Below are 8374 nucleotides of genomic sequence, written 5' to 3'. Positions count from 1 at the left end.
ATACACGAAGGTACTGTGACACACATTAAGGGAAGAGAAAGCATCACCAGACCTCTCTTTCCTGAGGAGCCGACTAAGAGGAGGAAGATCACCTCTACACCTAAGTGGCCCAAGGCCGCAGCGCGTGCTCAAGCGTAAGGTAACATTTGGCTTAATCTTATTAATAAAGGATTACATGACCACTACAGGCAAGAAAAAGGCTAGTGAGAAACCAACTTCAACCTCCAACTTGCAACCACGACTCTCACCCCTAAATCCTCCTGAAGCAAAGAGGCGAAGGCTTGCCTACAAGATTGCCGCCCGTCTGCGAGTGCTCCCAGTGCACTTTGTGAATCCACACACCACCAATCCCAAGCCAACCTCCTGTCTGCGTGAAGATCACTTTGGATATTGTCCAAAGTGCTTTGGAGACCGGGTGAAAAGCCTCCCTGCCCTACCTTTGCTGCTAATTTTCAAGAAGTTATCTCAATCTAAGGAAACTATCTTAGTTGATGATGTGCTGCACATTAATGGTGTCACTTTCATTCGTCATACTGATTATGGTAATAGCATCCAATTGTTGCTTGCTAAAAGGCTCAGCATTGTACAAAGTGTTGCCATCACGCCTTACGTCTTCACAAATGCATCGGAAGAGTCGAAGTGATCCGAGGTGCTGACCTTCTGTGGCTGATCAGGCTCATTGGTCCCAAGGTGGTGCAACTAAGCTAGGCTCTTGTGTGTAAGTATGGATGCCAATAATGAGAATGATGATCCCCGCATGTTTCCTTTCCATTTTGTGCGTCATATCCGTGTGAATATTTGTATTAATAGAAAGATCTTTTATCAGCAAAGAATAGCCCTATTGTTTGGAGCCGAGAGACTTGGGGAAATCTTGCGCTCTCCTCATCCTGTCATTCTACCCTTACTAGACTATTACCATTCCTTTGATGTGTCGATCTTCATCCTATTTTGAGCTAAGTTGTGCTAAAGCTCCAAATTGTAATTACCATACTCTATTTTAAAATAAATTGGAGCTGTTTGTGTAATTGTTTACTCTCTCACTTATGGCTTGCCCTAATTTTTATGGTAAGCCTGGGGAGGTTGCTCCAGACTTTTTGGATAATTTGGAAATGGCCTTTCTGGTATGAAGGAGAAAGGGCGCCAGAATGCCTAAAGAAGGACTGTTTCCTGGCAGGGCTTTACCCCATCCTTCGAGAAAAGGTAAAAGGTAAATTCCCAGATACCTTTGATAAATCTATGACTTATGCAAGGGAGAAGGATAGGAAGTTAAAATTCCAAGCTCAACTACAAGGGGGAATGGAGCCTCCACCGCTAGCTCAACCTATGGCAAGGGTAGTAGCAGGGATAGGAGCAACAGACCAAGAGTCCTCTCAACAAGAATTACTTCAACAAATCACCAATCAACTAGAGAGCCTGTCCATGAATCTGGTTCAAGGTGTAAGGGCTCCCCAGCCAGGAAATGAACGAAATAGACAAGAAGGACAAAGGCAAGCACGTGAGTACATTTGCTACAATTGTGGAGAGGTAGGTCACGGCATGTATTATTGCCCCCATCCACGACGCTATCAAGGAAATGGTAATCAAAGACGGCCTCCTCGCCAGCAAGTCACTCCTCCTCGAGCTAGGCCACTAAATGGACAAAATGCACACGTGGCTCCACCAATCCAAATATTGAGACCCCCTCCTCCACCACCACAAGCACCAGCAGAGATCCCTCCACTACCATCGGGAGGGGAGGACAGGGCTGTCTCTATCATAAGTCTTGACAATGGTAAGGATAAAGGGAAAGAAAAAATGGAGGAAGCTGTTGCCATGCCAATAAAGAGAGTTAGGAGACAAAGAACTGATGAAATGGAAGCTTCAGAGCCAGATAAAGGGAATGAGGGTTTCTCCCAAGTGATAGGAGACAAAAAAAGGAAGATTAGGTCAAGGAGGCACATAGGAGTAGAAGACTTTCCACTTGGGGTAGGATCCATACCTTACGATCTGGTAGCAGATGTGAGTAAGCAAGGACCAAAGATTTCATGGCAGCAACTCCTCCACCTTTCCCCAAAGATGCGTAGAACCTGGTCTAAGATGGTCAGCACCAGGAGGGCTAAGGCAAAGTCAGTTGGGTCTATTAGTGCAAGAGGCATGAAGGATATCGTGCCAGTCATTGATGCAGAGATTAAGAGTCAGCGAGTCTCCAATGTGTACGTAGATGGTGGAGCCGAGATTTGTGTTATGACAGAGAAATTAATGCACAGGTTGGGTTTGGAAGTAAATGAGCAAACTTCCTTACAAGCTAAGATGGCAAATAATGTAAGGGTGGCTTGTGTGGGAAAGGTTAATGGAGTGAAGGTTTCAGCTTTTGGTGTTGCAATCTCAATTGATGCTTATGTGATCCCAACTAAGGGGGAGGGCTATCCGCTAATCCTTGGAAGACCTTGGCTTATGGCTATGAAAGCTAGGCAAGATTGAGAGACAGGTTCCCTTGAGTTGCGACCAAATCATAAGGTAGGTGGCAAGCAACAAAAAATTGTGTATGACATGAAGCAGGGTAGACAACAAGACCTAGAGATGGAGACTTCTATGGATGAATGGAGCACAACCAGCTGCTCTTCATCTGAGGATGAGTCATCTGAGGAGGATGCTAGCTCTTTGGAAGTCATGGGTATAATACTGCGAAACCCAGAAGGAGAAGGTGGTCAAGACTCTCTAAACAAGGAAGAAGCCACAGGCTTAGAGGAGATGCTAGCTAAGGACCTACTAGAAGAAGAGAGAGAACCCTATTTGCAGGTACTAAAGAAGCATGCTGGCCTCTTTATAACTGATTACGAGCACATTAAAGGAGTGACGGTAACCCAACACCATATCCAATTAAAGGAAGGTGCCAAACCAGTGGTGCAAAGGCTAAGGAGATTAGGGCTAGTGCAACAAGATGCACTCTTAAAAGAAGTAAAAAGATTACTCAAGGCAGGATTTATCTACCCAGTGGAAGATTCTGAGTGGGTGTCTCCAGTTGTGGTAGCACCAAAGAAAAATGGGAAGTGGAGGGTATGTGTGGATTACAAGACTCTAAACGCAGTCACAAAAAGGGACCATTTTCCTTTGCCTTTTCAAGATGAAATACTAAATGAAGTGGCTGGTCATGAAAGGTACACAGTGTGTGATGGGTACTCAGGCTACTTCCAAATCAGAATTGCAGATGAAGACCAAAGAAAGACTACCTTTATAACACCTTGGGGGTGTTTTGCTTATAGAGTTATGCCTTTTGGTTTAACTAATGCCCCAGCTACTTTCCAGAGGTTTATGAACTTGGTGTTTCAACCTTACTTTGGTAAGTCCATACGAGTCTTCATTGATGATTTTTGCATTTACAGCTCTAGGGAAGTACATCTGTCCAAGGTTGATGAAGGTTTCACCCGTGTGGCCCAATTGGGTGGGCAATTGAATAAATACAAGTGCCACATAGGTGAGAACAAGGTCACTCTACTAGGCCATGTTGTGTCTCAAGATGGTATTGAGGCTGACCCTGAAAAGGTAAAGACATTGTTAGCTTTACCTACTCCTTCAAACGTGAAGCAACTAGTCTCCTTCATTCAAAAGGTTCGCTACATGGGACGATTCATACATCTCCTTTCTCAGGCAATCTATCCTTTGCAGCAGCTCACTAAACACACTACATTGACATGGAGTGAGGAGGGTGAAAGGTGATTTCAAGAAGTTAAAACCATTTTGAGCTCATTGCCTATCGTCCTACAACCCACATGGGGTGAATTATTCTATGTAAATCCTAGTGTAGGTCCAGAATCTCTAGGAGCTTTCTTGATGCAAAAAGACCCAAAGACATCTCTCATGAGACCAGTCTACTTCTCTAGTAGAGTGATGACAGCTGCTGAAAAGGGTTTCAGCGCAACTGAGCAATTGGTGCTAGCTCTTAAGTTTGCAGTGGAGAAGTTTTGGGCTTACTTACTTCCGAGACAATTTGTGGTGATCACAACTGAGGAGGTTTTTCCATATGCCCTACAACACATGGAATTGTCTCAAAGAATAGCAAAGTGGGTGGTGCAGCTTCAAGAGTTTGACTACACACTACAAGTAGAGGATTCCACCCGTGCTTGTTTGGCAGATGTCCTCACACAAAGGTGTTATGAGAAGGCCAAGAAAGAGGCACCTAGTAAGGTACCACCTATCCCGGAGCCTGAAGTTCTATTGGGAGCACACAGTCTGTATTTTGATGGGGCTTACAAGAGGACCAAAGACAAGGCATCAGCAGGCATAATAATATTAGGTCCAGAGAAGGAGAAGATCTTTGCAAAAGGGTTTCATCTAAAACAGGTTCATTCTAACAATGAGGCAGAGTACCACGCCCTTGTTTTAGGGTTGCAATGTTGTCTTTCTCAGGGCATCACAAAGCTAAATGTTTTTGGTGACTCCATGTTGATTGTTAAGCAAATGGTTGGTGTATGGGCCTGTAAAAATGACAAATTGTCTGTTAAGATGAGGGAAGCAAAGGCCTTGTTGAAGGGTTTTAAAGAAGTTTGAGTGTACTTTGTACCTAGATATCAAAATCGAGAAGCAGATGCCTTAGCATGTGAAGAACTACAAACTCTCATAGTAGGTGCTATCCTTGTGAAAAGTCCTTTATACCAGGGAAAGGAGGAGCTGCATGATTTACTTTACTTTCTTGAGCATTGTGAAGCACCCTCTGGTATGAGTAAAAGTGAACGTAGGTGGTTGGCAAAAAAGGCTACCAGCTATAGCTTAGTGAATGAGGACTTGTATTGTAGAGGGAAAGATGCTGTCTTAAGGAGAGTTCCTGCATCCCAAGAGATAAAGGATATTTTGTTTAGTTGTCATGAAGGTGTGCGTGGTGGCCACTTTGCACAAGAGATTACTAGCAGAAAGATTTTACAAGCAGGGTTCACGTGGCCAAGCCTCCATCGAGATGTACAACATTGGTGCCGCACATGTGAGGTTTGCCAAAAAGCTGGACCAAGGCGTCTTACCCATGAAAATCAGCATCCAATCAAAACCTATGGGCCATTTGAAAAATGGGGGATAGATGCAATAGGGCCACTACCTTGCACTCAATCAGGGAAGGAATACATCATTATGGGGATGGAGTACATGACCAGATGGGCAGAAGCTCGTCCCACAAAGCGCATCACAACCAAGGACGTGAGTGATTTCATTTTTGAATGCCTTTGTTGCCGTTTTGGCACACCTTTGGAGATTCTCTCGGATAGGGGACCGGGATTTTGAGCTGATTTAGTCGGGCAATTGATGAGCAAGTTAAAAATCAAGCGCAGGCACTCTACACCATACTACCCTCAGTGCAATGGTCTTGTGGAAAAGGTAAATGGTCTTATATGTAAAATCATCACTAAGCAAGTGCATTTACATCCTAAGGCATGGGACAAACACCTAGATGCAGCACTTTGGGCCTACAGAACATCCTTTAAAACATCCTTGGGGTATACACCTTTTCACTTGGTTTACGGGCAAGAGGCACTATTGCCTATAGAAGTGGAGCTAGCGAGCCTCCGAGTTCTAAAAGCACATCAAGAGGATAGTCAAGAGAAGCAGGTGGAAGGAAGAATCATCGATTTGGAGAGGTTAGGGCTAGATCGAGAGTCAGCAGTGAAGTACTATGCAGCCCAGGCAAAGAAGAAACGAAAGAAGTTCAATCGCAACCTTGTCAAGAAAGGTATCAAGGAAGGTTCTTTAGTGCTCAGATACGACAATCGCTTTGATCGCAGGAAGGATGGTAAGTTCTTGCTTAAGTGGGAAGGACCTTTTGTAGTAATACAGAGGTTCTCAAATGGTAGTTGCCAACCAGGTGACCTAGATGGTAAGGTACATCAGACCCCGGTAAATGGTTGGCGATTGAAGGCCTACCAATGTCGTCTTTCACAGCCATATGCTGGTGAACTCAATGCTAAGGATGGTTCAGAGGAGAGCTCATCATATTCGAGCTCCAACTAAGGTAGCAATCATGTACATAGTCGTTTCAAAAAAAAAAAAAAAAGAGAAGAAAAAAAGAAAAAAAGAGAATGCTACCAGTGAAAGCCGATATTGACAATGGATGGGGTATGGCTTTCAAGGGTCTAGGAGACCAGTTGTTAGTCATGGATGGACACAATTATTCATCAGAAAGGACTAAACAGGGTGCATCAGCCAAGAAACCAGTAACATGGCAAATTCAATTGGTACCAAGTGGGTAAGTATTCAAGAGAACCCTATTGTAGCACAACCTACAGCTAGAGGCATCAAATACCTCTAGCTTAAGGGGGAGGTCTATATGATGCATGGTTTTTAGGACCCCTTCTGAAGATGCAGTAAAGGCACAGTCAGTTGTTGGGGAGATGAGGATACTCTAGTCCAAGGGATCTCGAAAGAGAAGAAAAATCTACTTCACAAGCACCAAAGAGTAAAAAGTGCCATGGACAGAAGATACGTGGGAACGAGCTCTTATGCATGCCTACAACCTATATCTTACAGAATAGCCCATTCTATGTGTGAATTTCTAGTGAAATTTACACGAGGATGTTCGTGTGGACTCATAGCACAGCATACTCCGTTTTCACTTTTTTACCGACAGTAAATATTTTTTACCACAATAAATATTTTTTACCTACAGTAAATATTTTTCACCTACATGGTAAATACAAATCACTTTTTACCTACAGTAACTTTTTTTACCCATGGTAAATATTTTTTACTGCACCATAAGTATTTGGTAGGTAACAGTTCACTGTTACTAGAAGCAGTGATTGGGCATCAACAATGCAGTTACAGGAGGAGAAAAGGGGAAAATCTTATGGTAAAGGTGAGTCAACAGGGATAAAGACTTTTGAGTTGAAAAGAGACATGCTGATTTTTTCAAAGAACACATGTCAAAAGAAGCCATGGTTGAGGATTTTTTGAGAATTTGATATTCAGGAGGACCCAGCTCCCACCTCCCCCCCGCAGGTCCCCCCCTGACATGTGCAGAACCTCCAGTTTCAACAGCCACCTTACCTGCTCTTAAATGCTGGTCAAGGCCTTATCCCCATGTGTCACAATCAGAAAAATCAGCATTTACCCTCCCCTCTCACATCACTCTAGAGAATATCTTGATGGTGACATATCAGGTGACCTCAATCTGTTGACCATCCTAAGCAAAAAGTAACCCCAATCAACGGATTTAAGCATGTTCATCCCTAATCCTAAACCCTCTCAGAAACCTATATAAGGAGGCCTTCTCTCACTCAAAACCAACACTTCACCCACTTCACCAAGCAACGAAGCTATGACGACATTGCTCACAACGAGGAGCTATGGATGGAGCTCTACTCTCTCTCCCTCTCTCTCTCTCTCTCTCCCTCTAGTATGCTACATTACTAGCCCTAAAACCTAAATAAGGAGTCTTCTCTCATGCTCCATGGCCACCATCCTCGCCATCATTCTCTAAGGTATTGATGTGTTGCTAGTAGGATCATACCTACTTGCTGGGTTGATTGTTTTTGACAAGGGATTATGCCATCCTTGGCTTGCTTCTCTATATCCTTGTTATGTATGATCAGATGCCGTTGTATTGTTAAGTTGATGTCTTGTGTATATATATGCTACATAAGGTCCCTAAGCTTCGTTTCTATGTGTTTTGCCATATGTTTTGATGCCATCATAAGGCCAGAAGTCTCACTTGCCTATGTGCACTATGTGTGAGGTCCCTAAACCTCTTAATTTAGGGTGGTGCCCCTTTGTTTTGTTCTTTTCTTTTTTGCATGAGGGGTGGTTTGTGGAGTTTGCACGAGTACAGAGGCCACCCGATTGCACTGCTCTTTTTCTTGCTATCAAGAGAGAGAGATCTTTGACATCTCATTAGATCATTCCTACAATGTTTTCAATTCTCCTCTTATCAAGACGTGTGTGTGTGTGTGTGTGTGTGTGTGTGTGTGTGTAGGTTACAAAAGACCACGGCTTTTCAAAAGAGTAGAAAATGGAAGAATGACTATCATTTCATGGTTAATGAAAAATCTTACAAAACTGATCATAATACATAGGCATGCCATTTTCAAACCATAGAGAGATTATTGTTGCAACAACATTTAGGGTAAGGGGTTCCTCTATACCTATCACCATCACAGTCAACAAAAGAAAACAATTGTTAGTCAGTGGAAGACATGTGTCACAATGGAATGCCACATGTTATAGATTTCAACCATAAATACAAGGCAAAAAAAATTCCTTATAGTAGGAGGCGGTCGCCTGAGTGTTTCTCTCCATAGCTATTAGACCGTGTTGAATGTAGCAAAAGGGGCCAAGGTACTGTTGTCATACACAAGTAGTTGTATGTAGTATATCTCTTCTTGCACCAGGTTTGTAAAAGGCACCTACTTTAAAGCCA

Source organism: Adiantum capillus-veneris, chromosome 8, assembly GCF_014529385.1.
Source record: "Adiantum capillus-veneris isolate H3 chromosome 8, ASM1452938v2, whole genome shotgun sequence".
Lineage (NCBI taxonomy): Eukaryota > Viridiplantae > Streptophyta > Polypodiopsida > Polypodiales > Pteridaceae > Adiantum > Adiantum capillus-veneris.
This window is presented reverse-complemented; position numbering follows the sequence as displayed.